The sequence below is a fragment of the Nyctereutes procyonoides genome, unplaced genomic scaffold (genome assembly GCF_905146905.1).
Source record: "Nyctereutes procyonoides isolate TBG_1078 unplaced genomic scaffold, NYPRO_anot_genome, whole genome shotgun sequence".
Lineage (NCBI taxonomy): Eukaryota > Metazoa > Chordata > Mammalia > Carnivora > Canidae > Nyctereutes > Nyctereutes procyonoides.
The window spans coordinates 44,342,164-44,350,850 of NW_026575140.1; the positions used below are offsets into that span (position 1 = coordinate 44,342,164).

The 8,687-nt window shown below is 45.8% G+C and overlaps 1 long non-coding RNA gene and 1 pseudogene across 2 annotated transcripts; both read right to left on the minus strand.

Moving 5' to 3' along the window:
- Window positions 1–222: 222 nt before the first annotated feature.
- Window positions 223–5,680, minus strand: LOC129497428 (uncharacterized). 2 transcript variants are annotated; one of them, XR_008661938.1, is made up of 4 exons: window positions 5,540–5,680; window positions 5,036–5,098; window positions 4,065–4,134; window positions 223–272 (listed from the first exon to the last, which is right to left on the minus strand). It is a non-coding gene; the product is annotated as an uncharacterized LOC129497428 (long non-coding RNA). The 2 variants fall into 2 exon arrangements; XR_008661939.1 differs by having other exon boundaries at window positions 5,036–5,680.
- On the minus strand, window positions 345–961 carry LOC129497427 (proteasome maturation protein-like; annotated as a pseudogene).
- Window positions 5,681–8,687: the final 3,007 nt, after the last annotated feature.

Below are 8,687 nucleotides of genomic sequence, written 5' to 3' on the forward strand. Positions count from 1 at the left end.
AAAGACCCAAATCATTTCAAATTATCACAGATACTATTTAGGCAAAAATTCTCATGCATCAGCACTTTTAATGTTGTGTACATAAGATTATAGTAAAAAGATGACTATAGGGCAGCCCCGGTGGCTCAGCAGTTTGGCGCCGCCTTCAGTCCAGGGTGTGATCCTGGAGACCCAGGATCCAGTCCCATGTCGGGCTCCCTGCATGGAGCCTGCTTCTCCCTCTGCCTGTGTCTCTGCCTCTCTCTCTCTGTGTCTCTCGTGAATAATAAAATCTTAAAAAAAAAAAAAAAAAGATGACTATAAACAACATGCAGCCCCTCTATTTTCATGAACAGCACAACAGATCACAGTAAACCGAGTTTATATTCCACCATCAAGTGTGGTTCTCCCAAAGTGTGGTTCACTTTGTGATGGGCTATTAAGAATATCTTCAAATCCAATAGTCTCATCATTACCTCTCAAAATACCTAGTGAAAGGAAGCTTGGAAGAAATCGAAGACACTGAACCTGCTGTACTGCCTTTAATTCCATTTGTAATTTTAGTGGAGCAAATAGACCCTGGATGTTTCTTAGTGTAGAAAAATTCATTTTATCTTGGTTGAGCTGGAAATTTTTTCTGTTAATTCAAGAGGATGACTGGGCAATAATAGTTCATTTTTCACACAAGGAAAACCTTTTCGAAGATCATGCTGTTCAAAAGGTCCACTTGGGGGGATCCCTGGGTGGCGCAGCGGTTTGGCGCCTGCCTTTGGCCCAGGGCGCGATCCTGGGTCTCCAGGATCGAATCCCACGTCGGGCTGCTGGTGCATGGAGCCTGTTTCTCTCTCTGCCTCTCTCTCTCTGTGACTATTATAAATAAAAATTAAAAAAAAATCTTTTTAAAAAAAAAAAGGTCCACTTGCTGAAAGTTCAGTAACTGGAATACTGTCCTTAGCTGAGATCCAAATCCTCTGGCATTCATCTTCACTTGCTCTGTGAACAGCCTTTCGTCCCTGTTACTGTCAGCCGGCCCCGCCACTCACTTCCGTTTCAAGAAGCTTTAATATTAATTCACCCAACAAATATTCTTTTTTTTTTTTGAATACCTTCTACTTGTCAGATAATATTCTAATCTCTGAAGACAAAGCAGCTAACAAAACAAACACCCTGGCTCTTAAGGAGATTACATTTTAGAAGAAGAAGACTAATAAAATATATAGTATGGCAGGCAGTGGGGAGAAAAGCTATGAGAGAGATATAAAATACTAGAGTATCTCACTGTCCTTAGAGTCACATGGGGGTTTTGTGTATGAGGGATGATTTGAGAGTTTCTGCTTCTTGACATAAACAGTGACATAGGCAAAATGGAATTGGAATGCTAGATGGTGGTGATAAGACCCTTATGGTGGGAGGGGGTCTCTTCTCAAGAGCTTACAGAGTCCTAGGCTTCCCTCTTCAATGCTTATGTGAGGGGTAGGGAAGGAATGTTCTTAGCTGAAGTTCAGGTTTTACCAGAGATCCATCACTTTTCCTGCTGATGGAGGCCGAGAGGCTAGGGGACAGATTAGTGTAACTTTGAACCTTTGTTTCAAGAAATGAAAGCTGGTAGATATGAGCAAGAAACAAGAGACAATATATTCAGAGTTGTCCAACAGAACCTCTAGGAAAAAAAAATGATAGAAATTTAAAACTCAGTGCAAAAGGAGATTGGATACAGAATTTAAGTTTTGGACTCCTTGTCTATAAGTAAAAGTTTTATTAAATCACCTTCCAGAAATACATCTTTCATTGAACACTACTTCACAGTTTACAAAGGGCCTTCACATACTAAAATCTATGCTACGTGTTTTTAGATTTATTAATCTAGGATTTGTTTTCCTGATAGGAGACTGAAATAATCTCTAGGCATTGACTACCACTGAGGCCATTCTCTACTCTTTAAAGTAGAGAAGAAAAAGTTACTCATGACCAAATTTACTAATGATTACTACAGCACACTCTTCAGCGTGATGGACATAGTACTTACTACTCCTGAATTTGGTTGGTTCTTTGCAGTTTCCACTGCATTCCTTTGGGATATTTCCTTTGCAAAATTTCCTATCTTTTGTTTTTTCTCCCTCAGAATGATTTTGAGGGTCTAATGAAGACAGGGTTCTTCAGTAGGTTAAGTGGGAAGATCCAATTTCAGCATGACCTAGGAGGCTCCATAAATAACTTTCTCTTTTTACTGTGTTAATAAGGTCAAAGCTTTCTAGCATAACAGGCTAATTTTTTTCTCATTCTATCACTATTCTTCCCAAGTCTACTCTCAGTACAAACACACAAGACAACTCACAATTTTCCCAAGTTATATGAACACGTACCAGGCTCTTAGGCCACCATGCTTCTGTACAGAAAACTCCCCCTGACCCTTTCATTGTTCCTCTCTTTCTTTTACAATGCTCCTCACTAACCTCCTCTCACCTAAAATCCACTGGTGAGAAAATCTCAACTGGTTTTTCAAGAAATGGGCAGAAGCCATGAACAGATATTTCTTCAAAAAGAACTACACATGGCCAACAGGCATGTGAAAAGATGCTCCACATCACTCAGCATCAGGGAAATACAAATCAAAACCAAGATGAGATACCACCTCACACCAGTCAGAATGACAAAAATTAACTTAGGAAACAACAGATGTTGGCGAGGACATGGGGAAAGGGGAACCCTCTTGCACTGTTAGTGGGAATGGAAACTGGTGCTGCCACTCTGGAAGACAGTGCGGAAGTTCCTCAAAAAGTTAAAAATAGAGCTACATATGACCCAGTAATTGCACTACTTGGCATTTTTCCAAAGGATAAAAACATAGTGATTCAAAGGGGCAAATGTAGCCCAACGTTTATAACAGCAATGCCCAAAATAGCAAACTATGGAGAGAGCTCAGATGTCCATTGACAGATATGTATAATGGAATATTACTCAGCCATCAAAATGAATGAAATCTTGCTATTTGCAGATGTGGATGGAACTAGAGGGTATTATGCCAAGCAAAATAAGCCAGAGAAAGACAGATGTCATATGATTTCATTAATATGGGGAATTTAAAAAAACAAAACAGATGCACATAGGGGAAGGGAGGGAAAAATAAAACAGGGCAAAATCAGAGAAGGAGACAAACCATAAGAGACTCTTTTTTTTTAAGATTTATTTATTTATTTATTTATTTATTTATTTATTTATTTATTTATTCATGAGTGAGTGGCACAGAGAGAGAGAGAGAGGGAGAAACAGGCAGAGGGAGTAGCAGGCTCTATGCAGGGAGCCTGACATGGGATTCAGTCCTGGGTCCCCAGGATCATGCCCTGGGCTGAAGGCAGTGCTAAACCGCTGAGCCACCGGGCTGCCCACTATAAGAGATTCTTAACTATAGGAAACAAACAGGGTTGCTGGAGAGGATGGGGTTGGGGGATGGGACACCTGGGTGATGGGCATTAAGGAGGACACTTGATGTAAATGTAACTGATAAATCACTAAATTCTACTCCTGAAACTAGTAATACACTCTATGTTAATTAAATTGAATGTTTTAAAAAACTCAATGGGTTTTTTAAGACCCTCTTCAATTGGGCATCTGACTACCCAAAGCTTTCTCTGACATTTATGCACTTTGTGCTACAAATATTCATTTCTATATCAAGCTGCGGCTGGCATGTGATGAGTGTTCAATAAATTCTTGGTGAAAAAATGGTACAGAAAGTCTGGGAAAACACTGGGTGGGGATAGGGTAGAGAGAATCAAGCTTAAAAGGTCACTGTAGAGCAATCTTTACTCCTGGACCCAGAAACAACACACTTAGGAAATTTACCTATATAAATAATTGAGAATGTGCTCAAAGATTTAGCTACAAGGCTCACACTTCATTGCTGTTTTAATAGCAAAATCCAGGACACAATTTTAATCCTTCAATTGGACTTTAGCTAAATAAACACGTAATGGAATACTAAGTACCCATTTAATACATATATGGAAAAAATTTAGTAGCATGTCATGATATTTTATTCAAGAAAAAAAGGCTGTTCAAGGAAAAAAGCCGTTCAGTCTGCTTACATTTAAGGCTCTACGTTGTCAACAATGGTTTACTTGGTGTGGGATTTCAATCCTTTTCTTCTTTCTGATGCTGAAAAAAAAAAAACTAACTTTGTACAATAAGTACTAATTGTTTTTGTGATTAAAAAAGGAGCACTTTGTTTTCAAAGGAGAGAGTCCTGTCCTTTCATGGTCCAACTGCCCTTTGGAGCTCTAGCTCTTCTGAGATGCCATTCATAGTCCCAGCATTCCAGGGTGCCCAAAGGAAAGGGCTGCCCAGGTATTTTAGCCTCATTTCACAAAATAGAGGCTTGGAAGGGAAAAACAGCTGCTCCAGTGCTGACTAAAAAACCCAAACAGTTCCCAAGACTTGATGATGTTAGAAAACTTGTATTAGTATGCTTCACTATTCAAGATAAATTCCTCTCAAAATTTTGCGTTGACCCCGAAGCCATTTGCCATGGAAGGAGTCTGTCCCATCCAAGAAAAAATCCAAAAGTCAGCATATTTCTTCCTACCCTCATTTACATTTATTTGGACCCTCCTGAGCCAGAAGCCACCCCCCCTTCTGCCCCCAGCGCTCTCTCTCTCTCTCTCTCTCTCTCTCTCTTTTACTGGGCTGTAGTTCCACCAAAAGAGGCCCAGTCCTAGCCAGGAAGGAGGGCCAGGCCTGTAGGGCTGGCTGCAAGGCTGAGGTGCTGGGTCCCTCTGGAGGGGGTGGCAGACAGGCCAGCTGTGAACCGGGTGACTTGACTTCCTCCTTCCCGGAGGTCCCTGCCCACATCACCGTCATCAGGTCTCCGACGAAGTCAAGTCACGTTCTGGCCTCAGAGCTTCTGGGAGGAAAAAGCGGGTGAGGTGGCAAGAGCCCTTGCACGCTTCCAAAGGACAGGGCCCCCTAGCTCGCCTTCTGTCACTAATTAGATGGAGATGGGGGTAAGTGATCTTCCCCTTGAGTGGACTAAATCTCATCTGTCCGAGAGGGTACTGACCTAAAATGACTGCGTCCCCTCTGCAGTGTTAGAAGGGGGGGTGCCCAGATGTCCCCGGGGACGCTGCAAAAAAAGAAGAGACAATTAACAGGTACTGAGGATCCTCGAGGTGCCGGCCCCCGTGCAAACACGGTCTTATTTAATCCTCCAACAACTCTCTTACGTTAGGTGTCCTGGATGGATCCCAGCATATGGTTTGAGAGTAGGGGCAGAAGGTCTGCGAAACGCTTCCCGACTTTGCTCACTCCGTGATACGCACGGAGAAAAATACCTCGACGACACCCTTGGGCCAAAGCGAGCAGCAGCCAGGAGCAGAGCAGCCCCCGCTGCCCCGAGAGGAGGGGCTCCGCCTCTCAGTTCCCTCGTCCCACCTGTTACCTGGAATGCAAACCCGGGGCTGATCCGAGAGACCCGGGGCGTAGCTGTGTCCAGACAGAGCTGGATTTGCTGCCTTCTGTGTGACTTCAAGCACGTAACTTGATGTTTTGGGGCCTGTTTCCTCACCTCTAAGTGACTAATGCTGGCACGCACGTCGCTAGGACAGGGACAGGAGCCACGAACCCGACCGAAGCTGTGTCGGCGAGGACGCGCGCAGAGAGCGCCCCGGGCTCCCGGCGACCCCGGCGCAGGCGCAGACGCAGGCGCGGGCCGCGGGGGGAGGGGCGCGGGGGCGCGGGGGGCGCGGGGGCGCGGGGGCGGCGGGAGGCTGCGGCGGCCCCGGGAGCTTCCCGGCTTCCGCGCCGACTTCTGCGGACGCGGGCGGCTGCGTCACCGTCCGAAAGCGCGGCCGGCGGGGGCGGGGGCGGGGGCGGGGGTGGGGGCGGGGCGCGGCGCCCGGCAGCCCGGCAGCCCGGCAGCCCGCGTGCTCTAACCGAAAGTCGGGGCCCGGACTTCCCCGCCGCCGCCGCCGCCGCGCCCGCTGCCCCCGCTCCCCACCCCCCACTCCCGCCGGCGGAGTCCCCGGGGCGCGCGCGGGGGCGGCCCCTGCAGCGGGGCGAGGCTGTCTTGGCCCGGGTTTGGGGCCCCCCGGAGCCCCGCGGCCCGGCCGCGCCGTCTGGCCCCACGGCTCCCTAGGGAGGAGAAAAGTTGGCCCGGGTGGCAGCCCTCCCCCGCTTCTTTCCACCCCGGCCGCCCGCCCGACTCGCCCGGTTGCACAATTCCTGCCGTGGAATTGCCGCGTGACTCGGACGGAGCCCAGAAATGTTTCCCAGGTTGCCTCCGCCGAGAAGGCAGCGGCCGGGCGTCCCACGCTGACCCCGGGCGCCCTCTCAGTCCTGCTTCTCCGGGTGACTGGGGAGCCCTTTACCACGCAGAGCGTGCCCTTTGCAGAGAAAGACCAGCCCGCCAGCCCTGTGGGTTGACTGCGATCGCCACGTTTCTAACCTCCCCCCTCCCCTCCCCTCCCTCCCCTCCCTCCCCTCCCCTCCCCTCCCCTCCCTCCCCTCCCCTCCCTCCCTCCCCTCCCCTCCCCTCCCCTCCCCCGCGGTGTGTATTTTCAGACAAAAAAAAAAAAAGTGTTTCAATCCACTTGGAGAATTCAGGACCCGCTTTTGAAGGAGGATGAGGAGCGAACGCGTGAAGAAGTGGAGGCACAGGTTTGAGCTCTCCAAGAATCGGCGTTGTAGGCGCTGGTGGCACGTAGTAGGCACGGATTGGATACGGAATGGAGGAGCAGTTGGAGGAGGGATTCGGATAGCTGCCTGTAGACCAAAGCTTTCATTTTGCAGATGAGATTTAGAGGTTAAAGTCATTGCCCGGGGTCACCTAGCTAATTCATGTGGAAAGCAAGAAGAGAATTTGGCTCTCCTTTTGACTTGAAATACTCTGATTTTGAGATGGGTGTATTTTGCCCTCTATGGGAAAATAAAACCCCTTCGGGAGTAACCTCTGCAAATCCTTACTTTATGCCCTCTTCCTACCCATCTAAAACAAGCAGGGGATCCCTGGGTGGCGCAGCGGTTTGGCGCCTGCCTTTGGCCCGGGGCGCGATCCTGGGGACCCGGGATCGAATCCCACGTCGGGCTCCTGGTGCATGGAGCCTGCTTCTCCCTCTGCCTGTGTCTCTGCCTCTCTCTCTCTCTGTAAGACTATCGTATATAAAAAAATAAATAAAATAAAAAAAAAAGATTTAAAACAAGCAGGACAAAGCAACGACTCCCAAACACCGTACATGCATGTGACAGGCTGAATTGGACAATGCCAAAGCAAGACGTTTGCAAGGCATTTTTTGTCTTATCCCCCCCCCCATAAGATAATCACAAAACAGGCAAATAATAAGGATAAAGAAAGAAACAATAGTGCTTCTTCAAAATGGTATGGAAGATACCGTTTGCCATGAGCCTTACTTTTGTCAGTAGTGTTTGGTGTTTTGCATGGGAACTGCTAGACTTATGAGTAACTGTCAGGGTTGCTCTGAGACTGGTCAGATACTTTGCTCAGGCTCAGAATAGATTTGTAGCTCATCTTTCAGAACAGACAAGCTGCAATCTGTGAGAACACAGGGGACTTCAATGACAGTCATGCAGATGGCTGGACAGCTTGTTGTCTTTGAAGTTTCAAGGCTGACCAAGTATACCAAATGTCTAATTTAGGGAACAGAATTGCCAAACAAGTAGATGTTAAGGTCGAAGGAATCAAAACTCTTTAAGTGGTAATCATGAATAAAATTTCATTCTTTTGTGGGTTGTCAACAATGGTTTCCACAATGATGGTTATGATGTAGTTAGAACAATAACATCCAAGTACGAATTCTTCTCCAAGAAGATGGGGGGTGGTTTCCAGTGATAGAAGAGCAGGTCAAATTATGAAATGTCTCCATTTTGTGGGTCCACCAGATACACTCTCAACTGAGGCAATCTTTTTATTTTTTAACTCTGTTATCTCTACCCTGTCTCTACTTCGGATATCTTAAAGGTGAGAATGAATACAAAATTGCTAGAAAGATTTGAAATTCTAGGCAGCTAAGGTATAATATGTCAATTTCGGTTTGATAATCCTACATAGTGTTCATGAAATCAAGGCATCCCTTCCTATGTTTTCCCACACTGCAATTTCCAGTTTGCCATCATACCAGGCTACTGAACCTGAACTTTAGAAACACAAAGTGTTGGCCCTTTTATTGCACTGCTTTGTTGCTTGAGAAAAGGCATCTGATCAAAGCTATCTTTTCCAACTGAGATCTTAAGAATAACAACCTATTTGGATGGAAGTGATATTTTTTAATATATATTTTATTTAACACCATTGTATCATGTTGAATTTTTTGCAAAGAAAATACCTCAGAACAATTTTGATTGTTATCAACATTAATTAAGTTAATTGTAAGATATTTATCAGTCATAGTGTAGCATTTTGGAATTTGAGGAAGGTTCTTTAGAAAAAAAATGTAATTATTCTCCTTCATTTTATTGATGAGAAACTGAAGGCTATTGAAGTTAAACGATATATGGAGTTCTTGACACAGTCAAAATCAGAGCTGAGGATTCTGATTTGCCATGTGTTTTACAAAATCATGATCACAGACTTCATTTCATGAGTGTGTGGCTCTGCATAAGGCATGGTGCTTGGAACTGGGGGTTATGAAAAGGTATAAGGAGTTCTCAAATATCCTATAGTCTAATTGGTGATATAGGACAATGTTTCTCAAACTTTA